General features: G+C 42.0%; 1 protein-coding gene and 1 long non-coding RNA gene across 20 annotated transcripts in view; one reads left to right on the forward strand and one right to left on the reverse strand.

The window, feature by feature from the left end:
• Window positions 1–18,415, forward strand: part of LOC139761103 (solute carrier family 22 member 7-like) — a 124,565-nt gene that overhangs the window by 83,256 nt on the left and 22,894 nt on the right. For all 19 annotated transcript variants that reach the window (XR_011715452.1, XR_011715454.1, XR_011715453.1 and 16 more), the window contains one exon: window positions 7,744–7,886. The gene's annotated coding sequence lies outside the window, so the exon portion shown is untranslated. The remainder of the gene's footprint in view (window positions 1–7,743; window positions 7,887–18,415) is intronic.
• Window positions 6,440–7,890, reverse strand: LOC139761107 (uncharacterized). The gene is made up of 2 exons (XR_011715455.1): window positions 7,752–7,890; window positions 6,440–7,499 (listed from the first exon to the last, which is right to left on the reverse strand). It is a non-coding gene; the product is annotated as an uncharacterized lncRNA (long non-coding RNA).

The following is an 18,415-nucleotide window of genomic DNA, read 5'->3' on the forward strand; positions in this document are numbered from 1 at the left end:
TTGTTCCATCCACCTCTGGCCCATATATCCTCGTCAACCTTTCCTCTTGTTCTCTCCATATATCCAAACCATTTTAGCATCCCCTCTTCATCTCTCTGAACCACTCTTTTTATCATCACTATTCTTACTCTTTCATTACTTGCTCAGTCATGCCCTAGTTCAATCCATTGACAGCAGGTTGACCCCAGTAAACCGCATAGTTCCAGTTCACTCTATCCTGCACACACATTTAACCCTCTTGAATGTTCAGTCCTTGATTGCTCAAAATCTTTTCACTCCATCCTTCCATCTCCAATTTGGTCTCTGCATTTTCCTTGTTCCATCCACCTCTGGCCCATATATCCTCGTTGTCAACTTTTCCTTTTGTTCTCTCCATATATGCTGTCTCATCCACATTTTTTATCTGTTCTCTTTCATTACTTGCTCAATCATGCCCTGGTTCAATCCATTGACAGCAGGTTGACCCTAGTATACCATATGATTCCAGTTCACTCTATCCTGTACACTCATTTAACCCTTTTGAATGTTCAGGCCTTGATTGCTTAGTCTTTTCACTCCATCCTTCCATTTCTGACTTGGTCTTCCTGTTCTTTTGTTCTATACACCTTTGGCCCATATATCCTCATTGTCAACCTTCCCTCACTCATTCTCTCCATATACCCAAACCATTTTAGCACACCCTCTTCAGCTCTCTTAACCACACTTCTTATCACAGTTCTCTTACCCTTTCATTACTTGCTTAATCAAACCACCTCACACCACATATTGTTCTTATGAAGCATTTCATTTCCATCACATCCACCACCCTCTGCACATCCTTATCTATACCCCATGACCCTTATCCATATAACGTTGCTGGAACTAATATTCTTTCAACCATTTTTTCCCTCCTAGATGATCTCTCTCTCCATACATTCCACACTCCCAGAACCTTCACACCCTCACCCACCCTATGATTCCCTTTATTTCCACGTTTCTATTTGCTGCCATGTCCAGTCTTCACCTTCAATTTTTCTTCATTCACATTTGATCAGTTTCTTTAACATGCACTTCCAAACTCATGTTGCCAGGTGCATGAGCAATAATAATCAACCCACATCATTCTAGAATTCAATTTCTTATTCTTTCAAAAGGCTCCACAACTTCAGGAGTAATGCTGCTACTGCCTTGGATCTTATCCACTCACCAACCCCTGAATTTACTGCAATGCAACCCCTGAATTTACTGCAATGGCATTTCCAAACCATTCTTCCTGTCTATCCTTGAGCTTTGTTTCACTCGGCGAGAACATCCCTGTTTCTTTGCTGAAATGCACCATCTCTCATCTTGAATACTTTCACTGCTTGGTATTGTGTGTATGACTCCGGCAGAAACAAACAGCTGTTTGGTGGACTGACTTGACTGACGACTATGGTTTATCAATTTAGATATGATATTGTGCATGTTTTGTTAATTTCATTAAAACTGCATGTGTATTGTAGCATAGATTGTAGTGGATGTATTAGTGCACTGTATGTAGTAAAATATTTTCTAATTGAAAAGTAGCAAGGGATAGACTGTAGAAGTATAGTGCAGTAATTGCAACTCTTGGTATAAGAAGTTCGTTCTTGTTTCTTGCCCCTCCCCTCATGCACATGCACACAAGCATGCATGCATGTATGCGTGCATGCGCACATATGCGTGCATGCATGCATTTATGCATGCATGCGCACACATGCGTGCATGTATGCATGCATGCGCAGATATGCGTGCATGTATGCATGCATGCGCACATATGCGTGCATGTATGCATGCATGCGCACATATGCGTGCATGTATGCATCCATGCGCACATATGCGTGCATGTATGCATGCATGCGCACATATGCGTGCATGTATGCATCCATGCGCACATATGCGTGCATGCATGTGCACATATGCGTGCATGTATGGATGCATGCGCACATATGCGTGAATGTATGCATGCATGCGCACTTATGCGTGCATGTATGCATGTGCACATACTTGTGCATGTATGCATGCATGCACACATACGTGTGCATGTATGCATGCATGCGCACATATCCATGCACATGTACACATACGTATGCATGAGCACACATACCCATGCATGTATGCATGCACATGCACACCACACAGGGGTAACTGAGACAATTCAAATCTTCTCAATTCGTACTTTCACCCTAGCAAACCTGTCCCTCTATCCTACTAAACCTAATAACCATGCAATTATTGACATTTACTCGCAACTGCCGTCTTTAACACACAATACCAACTCGGTCACCAGCTTGTGCAGTTTCAGTTAATAATCTGCCACTACTGCTGTGTCATCAGCAAACTGAATCTCTTCCCAGGCCCTTAATACCTACAGAATGCATACTTGCCCCTCTGTTCAAGACCTTTGTATTTATCTTCCTACCACTTGTCATAGTGACACTCCAGACCCATAACATAAACCTTCATGTGGAACCACTTTCCTTTTTTCCTACCCACCCACACACACGTACCTTACACCCATCATAAATTTTCATTGCTTCTTGCTGCTTCCTCCTAGACCAAGTATTTGTAAGACCATCCACAAAGTATGTCAACCTTATCAAATTCTTTATCCATATCCATAAATGCCACATACACACATTTGTTTTTCAGTCTTTAATGCAAACACTTGATCCATAGATCCTTTACCACTTGGGAAACCATGTTGCTCTTCCCCAGTCTACTGTTCTGTACCTGCCTTTGCCATATGCCACCACTCTTCCTTACAGCTTACCACATACGCTTAACAAACCTCTTGTACCTTTGTATTTTGAAAACTCTATTTTTGTCCCCCATACCTTTACGCAGTGGCACTATACATGCATTCTGCCAATCCTTGGGAGACCTCTCCATGATCCATATGTACATTGGAAATCCTAACTAAACATTCTACAACAATCGTCCTGTCGTAAGAAATTCATCTGCAGTATCATCACTTCCGCTACCTTGCTATGTTTCATCACATGTAAGGCTTTAACTTTCTCTTCTTTTTTCACCAAACACTTTTCCATGGCTGGATCACTTCACATACTTCCCTGACCCAAACACCCTACATCTGCCACCCTATCATCAAACATTCAGCAATCCTTCAAGATACTCGATCTCTTGTCATTTACTGTTACCACTTTATTGGCCCCTTCACTGAAGTTCCCATTTGCTTTGTTTTCATGAATTATTAAATCTTTCCAAAACATTATCCCGATGTTTACAGACACACTCATTCCATCTTTAATTTGCCCTCTTTTTCAGCTCCTGTACCACTTTGCACACCTCCCCAACCAAAACGCCCTATATCAGCCATTCTTTCATCAAACCTTCAAAATACTTGCTTCATCTCCTCGTTTAAAAACTACTTATTAACTCCTCATTTGCCCCCTTTGCTGATGTTCCCATTTGTTCTCTCGTCTTATGCATGTTATTCACCTCCCTCCAAAACATCTTTTTATTTTCTATGAAATTTAACTCTCACCCCAACTCTCATTTGCCCTCTTTTTTGTCTCTTGCACCTTTCTCTTGACCTCCTGCCTATTTCTTTTATACATCTCCGTCATTTGCACTACTTCCCTGCAAGAATTGTCCAAACGCCTCTCTTCTCTTTCACTAACAACCTTACTTCTTCACTCATCCCAACACTCACTACCCTTTCTGATTTGCCCAACTCCCACCTTTCTCATGCCACATGCATCTTTTGCGAAAGCCATCACTGCTTCCCCAAATACATCCCATTCCTCCCCCACTCCCCACACGTCATTTGCTCTCACCTTTTGCCATTCTACACTTAATTTCTCCTGATACTTCCTCACATGTTTCCTTTCCAAGCTCACTAACTCTGACCACTCTCTTCTCCCCAACATTCTCTCTTCTTTTCTGGAAACCTTTACAAATCTTCACCTTTGCCTCCACAAGATTGTGATCAGACATCCCTCCAGCTGCCCCTCTCAGCACATTAACATTCACAAGTCTCTCTTTTACATACCTATCAACTAATTTACAAATCTTTATAGAGATATAAATGACAAAATTGATTTTCATTCACCATGCATCACACTTGGAACTGTGCCAACCATACCAAGTTTTACCTCTACATTCTTGGAGGTAAATTCAAAGGGAGAATGATGGTGAGAAGCACACGTATTTGTGTTAGGAAGAGAAAGTGGCAATTTTTCTTTTGTTCAGGGAAGCTCGTAACATGTTGGATAAAGCTTTAGTTGTCATCTTTGAATGATGGCAATAATGATAGTTTTATTTTGCATCAAAAGCTATTTGTAAGACATAAGACTGATTAAATGTCATTATTGTTGTATAAATGAATTGTGAAAACCGCTTCATATTGTCTGCCATCCAGAAACAAGGATGATAGTTTGAGTAAAAGTTATAATCTAGATTTTAAGTGACTGGGAAGCTCTAATATTTCACTGTGGAAAAGCATACAGTAACCAGACAGTTTTATCCACCATATTTACTTTTTCCCTTCTTTGCTTGTAGAATTTTTTATGGTAGAATTTAACAGGAAAGATCTTATTGCAATGTTAATTGACAAACCCAGTTCTGCTCTCACTCGCTGTGCATTTTGATAAACTGTACTTGAAGTACCCTCCTCCCTACCCTAGAAATGCAGTATATTGACAAAACAGATTATTTACAAATTAATGGCTTAGTAGGCAATGTTTCCAAGCCAGGCACATGTCCACCTGAAACTAAACTCCTCATATATGAAAATTATTAAATTTTGTGTGTTTTGGACTCTACCAATGTTTCCTTTAGGAATATTGCAAGGTTCTGCATGTCCAAGATGCAGCTTCCACACTGAAGATGCTGTACACTTCTTTGTTGTTTACTTTCATCACAAGGATGACTACACGTCACCACAATACCTCTTGATTTGGTGATCCTCCCCCTCTCTCCCTACATGTTGTGCAAGGGGATCCTGGGGACAGAAGATGGCAGCTAAAGATGACCCTGTATGAATGGCTTTAAACTACACGAGATGCACAGATCTTTGGTCTGATACTAATCAATTTATAAATTTTCACTTGTCATTTTTTGAAGCTATTCCAGTGAAATATCATGGAGGGACCTTTTGTAGAACCAGTGATTTTGCGTACCTGAGCCAAATAATAAAGCTTTTCCTGCTATCTAATCTTGTACCAAGGCAAAGAAAAGGAATGTGTTAAAAAGCTGAGTTACATGTAAATGAAACCAATATGAATTTTTTTTTCCCCAAGTAACCCTTGCCTTGATAGATCATTTTGAATTAACCGCCTTATTAGCTATCTAAATGAAATTGGTGTATGTTATTCCTTGACACCTTATTTGTGTATATTTTTTTTTAAGATGTACATTGTCACTTGTAAAATTATACAGGATGCATTATGCAACGATGAGGGAATGGTTGTAAAGATGAGTCTTTCTACTGTGCTTTATGAAAAAGGAAATTCTGCAATGTAAATCTGTATGCAGTTGCACTGAAGAAACTTTGATCATTGAATTTGTATATCTTGTTAAAAAGGTTTGCACTGAAGTCTGTAAAAATACTTCATATTGCTAAAAGTACCTTTTGTATGAATTCCAAAATAATAAAAATTAGGGAAATTGGCTGTAGAGCACTTATATCCTAAACAGCTAAAAGGAAAACCAATGAAGAAATTTTAAAGATATTTGTCTGTCTGTCATTAACTCCCTTGCACCAAATGACATACATGCTTAGCAGCTTAAACTACAAGTGAGCTGGCTATTTTTGATTAAAGGGCAGCTGCAGTAAGACTGAGGGAGTAATCACCTTATGAGATCCCATAGCAGAATGTTGAAGTTACCTAATGGATGCTATTAGGGAAGCATTAGAAGTACATAAGGAAGCTAATTACAATTGAATTATCCCATAAGATGCCTAATGGCACCTAAATTACTGGGGATAATTATGAATTTACAGGCTATGAGATTGCCTATCACTGAGAATAAGTGGGGAAAGGAGCACACTAAAGTTTACTCAAGTTGAAATAGAATAACTTTGATAGCTGCCAGAGATAATGGCATGTAATTAAGTAAATTTGTAAGATAGAACCTGCTATAAACTTTCAATAAAGTACTAAGTCAGTAAATGATGACATAATGGGGACTTGAGCTCTCACACATTACTGTGGCTCTTTTATACTAAGAAATTAGTTAATTATATAATTTAGACAAGTAGGAGGCTAATGTTTACACAATATAAGTATGTTGAATTTATCCTAAGTATTTATTACTCAAGAATTCATCTAAGTCCCATTGTATTAAATTTCTTCATAAATAACTCCAATACTTGGCTTTAGTTCATAAGTATCTATCAAAGACTCATTTTTCTGATCAGTGCTTTCATAAGTATTTTTCTAAGTTCATTGTACTGTGGATCAATGAAATATGTATCTCCCTTTCATTTTTTTATTGATCTTTTCATTTTTACATCAAATGTATACATCAAATGTATTCTTGGGTCTTCTCATCACTGCAGCCTGTTTCCTGGACCTCTCTCTCTCCCTCCCTCTCACAGCCACTTCACAATCTGAAAGATGTAAAGCAAGACCATTAGATATTGATGTTCTCAGCAGATTTGTTGCTGATGGTCAAGCTAAAAGCAAAGATGACAAGTACTCTGTCTCTCTCTTCCAGTGGCTGCTGCTGCTGTAGGGTGGTGGAAGTGTTCATACTGAAAGCAAAGATTATTATTACCCTTTACCTGCTATACCAGACCACCACTACCTTCACCCCCTCACTACCTAAACCTGCTGCTGCTGCTACTCTTGTTGCTGCAGCAGTGGGGGTAGAGCATGGGGGGTTATTTCCCTCCCTCTCACACCTCCCACTCTCCTACTACCCCCTCCCTTCTTCCCCTACCCCCCTCCCAAACCTCCCCCCTTGCCCTCTCCCCCACCCCCCTGCCCCCCACCCCCCCCACCCACCCATCCCCCTGCCTACCTTCCCGCACCCCCCGCCCACCCTCCTCCACCCCCCTCCCACCCAAACCAACTCCCTTCCTGCTACTCCGCTGCTGCCGCTGCTGCCACTGTTGCTGCTTCTCAGTCTGTAAACACAAATAGAATTAGCATCCCCTGTACCCCACACTCTTGCTTCATTCTCGTGCCAAACTCTCATCCTCCCCTTACTGCTGCTGCTGCTGTTGCTGTTCAATCTGTCAACATAAAGAGGAAAATTGATTAATATCTTCTTGCAACCAATTGCTCCGCTCTCATCTTCACTCGTGCCCATCCAGCTGATGCTATTGTTGTCGAGAGATTTCTGGTGGGGATAAACATGACAATGTACATATGATACCAGGGGTGTAACCATAGGGAGCACCCCCAACTCCTCCTTTATGAAGTCCTGATGAGATGGACATTTATGTTCCATGGAGAACACTTGAACCTTCTTCCTCAGAGTGGGTGCCATCATCAACACTGCTCTCCTGAAGGTCTCAAGCAGAACCAATCCTGCAAAAGGGAGAAAAAATATTGATAACGTCAAATCATATGAAGTTTCTGGAAGAAAAAAACATACTTTTTCCGACAAAATGGCAATTACTGATATTCCTACGCTAGAAACAATCCACATATACAACAAAATGACACAATCCCATCCATTATGTTTCCTTATGACTATTACTCAAATATAACAGCCTGGATGTATTGTAATTATATCCATTGATTTTGCTATAAAAAACTGAACATTTTGCAGGTACGTACCATGGTCATCAAGCGTTTCATCAGAATACTTCGGCCAGGAGTCCGGTGGAGGCATGGTGCAAGGAAGAATGTAGAGGTAAAAGTAATGGCAAGCCAGAAGATGAACTAGAAGAAATGCAGGGAGGAATATGAAAGGTAGGTAACTGCAGTGAATGTAGGAATGCAGTCATGTCTGAATTATACTTGATCGCTGTTTCCTGCATTAGCGAGGAAGTGCCAGGAAACAGATGAAGAAAGACCCATCCACTTGTATATATACATACATATATGCATATACATATTCATATACTTTCTTTCAAACTATTCGCCATTTCCCGCGTTAGCGAGGTAGCGTTAAGAACAGAGAACTGGGCCTTTAAGGGAATATCCTCACCTGGCCCCCTTCTCTATTCCTTCTTTTAGAAAATTAAAAAAAAATAATAAGAGGGGAGGATTTCCAGCCCCCTGCTCCCTCCCTTTTAGTCGCCTTCTACGACACGCAAGGAATACGTGGGAAGTATTCTTTCTCCCCTATCCCCAGGGATATTCATATACATATATACATATTCATGCTTGTTTGTCTTCATTCTCGGTACCATCCCACCTCACAGGAAACACGAAAAAAGGCTATATCCACTCACACTCATTCTCAAGCTGTTGTGTAATGCACCAAAACCACAGCTCCCTATCCAGGTCCCACAGGCCTCTCCATGGTTTATTCCGGATACTTCACATGCCCTAGTTCAGTCCATTGACAGCATGTCGACCCGAAGTAAACCACATCATTCCAAACCATTCTATTCTATGCACGTATTTCACCATTCTGCATGTTCAGGCCCCAATTGCTCAGAATCGTTTTCACTCCATTCTTCCCCCTCCAATTTGGTCTCCCACTTCTCCTCGTTCCCTCCTCTCTGACACATATATCCTCTTGGTCAATCTTTCCTCACTCATTCTCTCCATGTGACCGAACCATTTCAAAACACCCTCTTCTGCTCTCTCAACCACACTCTTTTTATTACCTTACCTCTATCTCACCCTATTATTACTTACTCAATCAAACCACCTCACATCTCATATTGTCCTCAAACATCTCATTTCCAGCACATCCACCCTCCTCCTCACAACTCTATCTATAGCCTATGCCTTGCAACCATATAACATTGACGGAACCACGATCCCTTCAAACATACCCATTTTTGCTTTCTGAGATAATGTTCTCGACTTCCACACATTCTTCAACGCTCCCAAAACTTTTGCCCCCTCCCCCACCCTATGATTCGCTTCCGCTTCCATGGTTCCATCCGCTGCCAAATCCACTCCCAGATATCTAAAACACTTCACTTCCTCCAGTTTTTCTCCATTCATACTTACCTCCCAATTGACTTGTCCCTCAACCCTACTATCCCTAATAACCTTGCTCTTATTCACATTTACTCTCAGCTTTCTTCTTTCACACACTTTACCAAACTCAGTCACCAGCTTTTGCAGTTTCTCACATGAATCAGCCACCAGCGCTGTATCATCAGCGAACAACAACTGACTCACTTCCCAAGCTCTCTCATCCACAACAGACTGCATACTTGCCCCTCTTTCCAAAACTCTTGCATTCACCTCCCTAACAAACCCATCCATAAACAAATTAAACCACCATGGAGACATCACACACCCCTGCCGCAAACCAACATTCACTGAGAACCAATCACTTTCCTCTCTTCCTACACGTACACATGCCTTACATCCTCGATAAAAAGTTTTCACTGCCTCTAACATCTTGCCCCCACTCCATATACTCTTAATACCTTCCACAGAGCATCTCTATCAACTCTTATCATATGCCTTCTCCAGATCCATAAATGCTACATACAAATCCATTTGCTTTTCTAAGTATTTCTCACATACATTCTTCAAAGCAAACACCTGATCTACACATCCTCTACCATTTCTGAAACCACACAGCTCTTCCCGAATTTGATGCTCTGTACGTGCCTTCACCCTCTCAATCAATACCCTCCCATATAATTTCCCAGGAATACTCAACAAACTTATACCTCTGTAATTTGAGCACTCACTTTTATCCTATTTGCCTTTGTACAATGGCACTATGCAAGCATTCCGCCAATCCTCAGGCACCTCACCATGAGTAATTTTTTTTTTTTTTTTTTTTTTTTTTTTATACTTTGTCGCTGTCTCCCGCGTTTGCGAGGTAGCGCAAGGAAACAGACGAAAGAAATGGCCCAACCCCCCCCATACACATGTACATACACACGTCCACACACGCAAATATACATACCTACACAGCTTTCCATGGTTTACCCCAGACGCTTCACATGCCTTGATTCAATCCACTGACAGCACGTCAACCCCTGTATACCACATCGCTCCAATTCACTCTATTCCTTGCCCTCCTTTCACCCTCCTGCATGTTCAGGCCCCGATCACACAAAATCCTTTTCACTCCATCTTTCCACCTCCAATTTGGTCTCCCTCTTCTCCTCGTTCCCTCCACCTCCGACACATATATCCTCTTGGTCAATCTTTCCTCACTCATTCTCTCCATGTGCCCAAACCATTTCAAAACACCCTCTTCTGCTCTCTCAACCACGCTCTTTTTATTTCCACACATCTCTCTTACCCTTACGTTACTTACTCGATCAAACCACCTCACACCACACATTGTCCTCAAACATCTCATTTCCAGCACATCCATCCTCCTGCGCACAACTCTATCCATAGCCCACGCCTCGCAACCATACAACATTGTTGGAACCTACTATTCCTTCAAACATACCCATTTTTGCTTTCCGGGATAATGTTCTCGACTTCCACACATTCTTCAAGGCTCCCAGAATTTTCGCCCCCTCCCCCACCCTATGATCCACTTCCGCTTCCATGGTTCCATCCGCTGCCAGATCCACTCCCAGATATCTAAAACACTTCACTTCCTCCAGCTTTCTCCATTCAAACTCACCTCCCAATTGACTTGACCCTCAACCCTACTGTACCTAATAACCTTGCTCTTATTCACATTTACTCTTAACTTTCTTCTTCCACACACTTTACCAAACTCAGTCACCAGCTTCTGCAGTTTCTCACATGAATCAGCCACCAGCGCTGTATCATCAGCGAACAACAACTGACTCACTTCCCAAGCTCTCTCATCCCCAACAGACTTCATACTTGCCCCTTTTTCCAAAACTCTTGCATTTACCTCCCTAACAACCCCATCCATAAACAAATTAAACAACCATGGAGACATCACACACCCCTGCCGCAAACCTACATTCACTGAGAACCAATCACTTTCCTCTCTTCCTACACGTACACATGCCTTACATCCTCGATAAAAACTTTTCACTGCTTCTAACAACTTTCCTCCCACACCATATATTCTTAATACCTTCCACAGAGCATCTCTATCAACTCTATCATATGCCTTCTCCAGATCCATAAATGCTACATACAAATCCATTTGCTTTTCTAAGTATTTCTCACATACATTCTTCAAAGCAAACACCTGATCCACACATCCTCTACCACTTCTGAAACCACACTGCTCTTCCCCAATCTGATGCTCTGTACATGCCTTCACCCTCTCAATCAATACCCTCCCATATAATTTACTAGGAATACTCAACAAACTTATACCTCTGTAATTTGAGCACTCACTCTTATCCCCTTTGCCTTTGTACAATGGCACTATACACGCATTCCGCCAATCCTCAGGCACCTCACCATGAGTCATACATACATTAAATAACCTTACCAACCAGTCAACAATACAGTCACCCCCTTTTTTAATAAATTCCACTGCAATACCATCCAAACCTGCTGCCTTGCCGGCTTTCATCTTCCGCAAAGCTTTCACTACCTCTTCTCTGTTTACCAAATCATTTTCCCTAACCCTCTCACTTTGCACACCACCTCGACCAAAACACCCTATATCTGCCACTCTATCATCAAACACATTCAACAAACCTTCAAAATACTCACTCCATCTCCTTCTCACATCACCACTACTTGTTATCACCTCCCCATTTGCGCCCTTCACTGAAGTTCCCATTTGCTCCCTTGTCTTACGCACTTTATTTACCTCCTTCCAGAACATCTTTTTATTCTCCCTAAAATTGAATGATACTCTCTCACCCCAACTCTCATTTGCCCTTTTTTTCACCTCTTGCACCTTTCTCTTGACCTCCTGTCCTTGTAGATTTATGTGCTGAAAAAGGACTGATGATTGGGAATACCTGGTTTAAAAAGCGAGATATACATAAGTATACTTATGTAAGTAGGAGAGATGGCCAGAGAGCGTTATTGGATTACGTGTTAATTGACAGGCATGCGAAAGAGAGACTTTTGGATGTTAATGTGCTGAGAGGTGCAACTGGAGGGATGTCTGATCATTATCTTGTGGAGGCTAAGGTGAAGATTTGTATGGGTTTTCAGAAAAGAAGAGTGAATGTTGGGGTGAAGAGGGTGGTGAGAGTAAGTGAGCTTGAGAAGGAGACCTGTGTGAGGAAGTACCAGGAGAGACTGAGTACAGAATGGAAAAAGGTGAGAACAATGGAAGCAAGGGGAGTGGGGGAGGAATGGGATGTATTTAGGGAATCAGTGATGGATTGCGCAAATGATGCTTGTGGCATGAGAAGAGTGGGAGGTGGGTTGATTAGAAAGGGTAGTGAGTGGTGGGATGAAGAAGTAAGAGTATTAGTGAAAGAGAAGAAAGAGGCATTTGGACGATTTTTGCAGGGAAAAAATGCAATTGAGTGGGAGATGTATAAAAGAAAGAGACAGGAGATATATATATATATATATATATATATATATATATATATATATATATATATATATATATACATATATATATATATATATATATATATATATATATATATATATATATATATATATACATATGTATATATATACATATATACATAGTTACATATTCATTCTTGCTGCCTACATCCATTCCCCTCACTGTCCCGCCACACATGAAATAGCATCCACCCCCAACCCCCTGCGAGGTAGCGCTAGGAAAAGACAAAAAGGCCACATTCGTTCACACTCAGTCTCTAGCTGTCATGTGTAATGCACCATAATCACAACTCCTTTCCACATCCAGACCCCACAGACCTTTCCATGGTTTACCCCAGATGCTTTACATGCCCTGGTTCAATCCATTGACAGCATATCAACCCTGGCATACCACGTTGTTCCAATACACTCTATTCCTTGCACACCTTTCACCCTCCTGTATGTTCAGGCCCCAATTGCTCAAAATCTTTTTCATTCCATCCTTCAACCTTCAGTTTGGTCTCCCGTCTCTTCTCGTTTCTTCTACCTCTGACACATATATCCTCTTGGTCAATCTTTCCTCACTCGTTCTCTTCATGTGACCAAACCATTTCAACACACCCTCTTCTGCTCTCTCTCAACCATGCTCTTTTTATTACCACACATCTCTCTTACCCTTTCATTACTTACTCGGTCAAACCACCTCACACCACATATTGTCCTCAAACATTTAATTTCCAACACATCCACCCTCTTCCGTGCAACCCTATCTACAGCCCATGCCTTGCAACTATATAACATTGTTGGAACTACCATTCCCTCAAACATACCCATTTTTGCTCTCTGAGATAACATTCTTGCCTTCCACACATTCTTCAACGCTCCCAGAACCTTCGCCCCCTCCCCCACCCTGTGACACACTTCCACTTCCATGGTTCCGTCCACTGCTAAATCCACCCCCAGATGTCTAAAACACTGCCTCCAGTTTTTCTCCATTCAAACTTACCTCCTAATTGACTTGTCCCTCAACCCTACTGAACCTAATAACCTTGCTCTTATTCACATTTACTTTCAGCCTTCTTCTTTCACACACTTTACAGTCACCAACTTCTGCAGTTTCTCACCCAAATCAGCTTCCAGCACTGTATCATCAGTGAACAACAACTGACTCACTTCCCAAGCTCTCTCATTCACAACAGACTGCATACATGCCCCTCTCTCCAAAAGTTTTGCATTCACCTCTCTAACCACCCCATCCATAAACAAATTAAACAACCATGGCAACATCATGCACCCCTGCTGCAAACTGGCAGTCACTGGGAGCCAATCACTTTCCTCACTTCCTACTCATACACATGCTTTACATCCTTGGTGAAAGCTTTTCACTGCTTCTTGCAACTTACCTCCCACACCATATACTCTTAATACCTTCCACAAAGCATCTCTATCAACCCTATCATATGCTTTCTCCAGATTCATAAATGCTACATACAAATCCATCTTTTTTTTTTTTAAGTAATTCTCACATACATTCTTCAAAGCAAATACCTGATCCACACTTCCTCTACCACTTCTGAAACCACACTGCTCTTCCCCAATCTGATGCTCTGTACATGCCTTTGCCCTTTCAATCAATACCCTCCCATATAATTTCCCAGGAATACTTGACAAACTTACACCTCTGTAGTTTGAACACTTACCTTTATCCCCTTTGCCTTTGTACAATGACACTATGCATGCATTCCGCCAATCCTCAGGCACTTCACCATGAACCATACATACTCTGAATATCCTTACCAACCAATCAACAACACAGTCACCCCCTTTTTTAATAAATTCCTCTGCAGTACCATCCAAACCCGCCTCCTTGCCAGCTTTCATTTTCCACAAAACTTTCACAACCTCTTCTCTGTTTACCAAACCATTCTCGCTGACCCTCTCACTCCACACACCACCTCTACCAAAACACCCTATTTCTGCCACTCTATCATCAGACACGTTCAACAAACCTTCAAAATACTCACTCCATCTCCTCACTTCATCACTACTTGTTATTACTTCCCATTAGCCCCCTTCACTGATGTTCCCATTTGTTCTCTCGTCTTATGTGCTTCATTTACCTCCTCCAAAAATCTTTTTATTCTCCCTAAAATTTAATGATACTCTCTCACCCCAAATCTCATTTGCCCTCTTTTTCATCTCTTGCACCTTTCTTTTGACCTCCTGCCACTTTATTTTATACATCTTCCAGTCATTCGCACTGCTTGCCTGCATAAATCTTCCAAACGCCTCTCTCTTCTCTCTCACTAACAGTCTTACTTCCTCCCACCACTCACAACCCTTTATTAATCTGCCCACTTCCCACCTATCTCATGCCATAAGCATCTTTTGCGCAAGCCATCACTGCTTCCCTAAGTACATCCCATTCCTCCACCACTCCCCTTATGTCATTTGCTCTCACTTTTTTCCATTCTGCACTCCATCTCTCCTGGTACTTCCTCACACAATTCTCCTTCCCAAGCTCACTTACTCTGACCATTCTCTTCACCCTAACATTCTTCTTTTCTGAAAACCTTTACAGATCTTCTCCTTCGCCTCCACAAGATAATGATCAGACACCCTCCAGTTGCCCCTCTCAGCACATTAACATATACATACCTATACATTTCACCATATACATACACGTACATACACAGACATATACATATATATACATGCACATATCAATACTTGCTGCCTTCATCCATTCCTGTTGCCACCCCACCACACATGAAGTGGCACCCCCCTCTCCCCATGCATGTGTGAGGTAGTGCTGGGAAAAGAACAAAAGGCCACATTTGTTCACACTCAGTCTTTAGCTGTCATGTGTAATGCACCAAAACCATAGCTCCCTTTCCACATCCAGGTCCCAAAAAACTTTCCAAGGTTTACCCCAGATGCTTCACATGCCTTGGTTCAATCCATTGACAGCATGTCGACCCCAGTATACCACATCGTTCCAATTCACTCTATTCCTTGCACGTCTTTCACCCTCCTGCATGTTCAGGCCCCGATCACTCAAAATCTTTTTCACTCCATCTTTCCACCACCAATTTGGTCTCCCACTTCTCCTCGTTCCCTCCACCTCTGACACATAAACCTCTTTGTCAATCTTTCCTCACTCATTCTCTCCATGTGACCAAACCACTTCAGAACACCCTCATCTGCGCTTTCAACCACACTCTTTATTACCACACATCTCTCTTGCCCTTTCATTACTTACTCGATCAAACCACCTCACACCACGTATTGTCCTCAAACATCTCATTTCCAACACATCCACCCTACTCCGCACAACTCTATCTATAGCCCACGCCTCGCAACCATATAACATTGTTGGAACCACTATTTCTTCAAACATACCCATTTTTGCTTTCCAAGATAATGTTCTCGCCTTCCCCACATTTTTTCAACGCTCCCAGAACTTTTGCCCTGTCCCCCACCCTGTGACTCACTTCTGCTTCCATGGTTCCATCCACTGCCAAAATAAAGTCCGAGATATCTATGCCCAGATATCTACTCCCAGATATCAAAAACACTTCACTTTCTCCGGTTTTTCTCCATTCAAACTTACCTCCCAATTAACTTGTCCCTCAACCCTACTGTACCTAATAACCTTGCTCTTATTCACATTTACCCTGCTTTCTTTCACACACTTTACCAAACTCAGTCACCAGCTTCTGCAGTTTCTCACATGAATCAGCCACCAGCGCTGTATCATCAGCAAACAACAACTGACTTACTTCCCAAGCTCTCTCATCCACAACAGACTGCATACTTGCCCCTCTCTCCAAAATTCTTGCATTCACCTCCCTAACATTCCCATCCATAAACAAATTAAACAACCATGGACACATCACGCACCCTTGCCGCAAATCTACATTTACTGAGAACCAATCGCTTTCCTCTGTTCCCACTTGCACACATGCCTTACATCCTCGATAAAAACTTTTCACTGCTTCTAACAACTTGCCTCCCACACCATATATTCTTAATACCTTCCACAGAGCATCTCTATCAACTCTATCATATGCCTTCTTCAGATCCATAAATGCTACATACAAATCCATTTGCTTTTCTAAGTATTTCTCACATACATTCTTCAAAGCAAACACCTGATCCACACATCCTCTACCACTTCTGAAACCACACTGCTCTTCCCCAATCTGATGCTCTGTACATGCCTTCACCCTCTCAACCAATACCCTCCCATATAATTTCCCAGGAATACTCAACTTTATTTATTTATATTTTATTTATTTTGCTTTGTCGCTTTCTCCCGCATTTGCGAGGTAGCGCAAGGAAACAGACGAAAGAAATGGCCCAACCCACCCCCATACACAATTCATATACATACACGTCCACACACACAAATATACATACCTATACATCTCTATGTACACATATATATACACACACAGACACATACATATATACCCATGCACACAATTCACACTGTCTGCCTTTATTCATTCCCATCGCCACCTCGCCACACATGGAATACCATCCCCATCCCCCCTCATGTGTGTGAGGTAGCACTAGGAAAAGACAACAAAGGCCCCATTCGTTCACACTCAGTCTCTAGCTGTCATGCAATAATGCCCAAAACCACAGCTTCCTTTCCACATCCAGGCCCCACACAACTTTCCATGGTTTACCCCAGACGCTTCACATGCCCTGATTCAATCCACTGACAGCACGTCAACCCCGGTATACCACATCGATCCAATTCACTCTATTCCTTGCCCGCCTTTCACCCTCCTGCATGTTCAGGCCCCGATCACACAAAATCTTTTTCACTCCATCTTTCCACCTCCAATTTGGTCTCCCACTTCTCCTCGTTCCCTCCACCTCCGACACATATATCCTCTTGGCCAATCTTTCCTCACTCATTCTCTTCATGTGCCCAAACCATTTCAAAACACCCTCTTCTGCTCTCTCAACCACACTCTTTTTATTTCCACACATCTCTCTTACCCTTATGTTACTTACTCGATCAAACCAACTCACACCACACATTGTCCTCAAACATCTCATTTCCAGCACATCCACCCTCCTGCACACAACTCTATCCATAGCCCACGCCTCGCAACCATACAACATTCTTGGAACCACTATTCCTTCAAACATACCCATTTTTACTTTCCGAGATAATGTTCTCGACTTCCACACATTCTTCAAGGCTCCCAGGATTTTCGCCCCCTCCCCCACCCTATGGTTCACTTCCGCTTCCATGGTTCCATCCGCTGCCAGATCCACTCCCAGATATCTAAAACACTTTACTTCCTCCAGTTTTTCTCCATTCAAACTTACCTCCCAGTTGACTTGACCCTCAACCCTACTGTACCTAATAACCTTGCTCTTATTCTCATTTACTCTTAACTTTCTTCTTTCACACACTTTACCAAACTCAGTCACCAGCTTCTGCAGTTTCTCACATGAATCAGCCACCAGCGCTGTGTCATCAGCGAACAACAACTGACTCACTTCCCAAGTTCTCTCATCCACAACAGACTTCATACTTGCCCCTCTTTCCAAAACTCTTGCATTCACCTCCCTAACAACCCCATCCATAAACAAATTAAACAACCATGGAGACATCACACACCCCTGCTGCAAACCTACATTCACTGAGAACCAATCACCTTCCTCTCTTCCTACACGCACACATGCCTTACATCCTCGATAAAAACTTTTCACTGCTTCTAACAACTTGCCTCCCACACCATGTATTCTTAATACCTTCCACAGAGCATCTCTATCAACTCTATCATATGCCTTCTCCAGATCCATAAATGCTACATACAAATCCATTTGCTTTTCTAAGTATTTCTCACATACATTCTTCA

The sequence above is a fragment of the Panulirus ornatus genome, chromosome 39, assembly GCF_036320965.1.
Source record: "Panulirus ornatus isolate Po-2019 chromosome 39, ASM3632096v1, whole genome shotgun sequence".
NCBI lineage: Eukaryota > Metazoa > Arthropoda > Malacostraca > Decapoda > Palinuridae > Panulirus > Panulirus ornatus.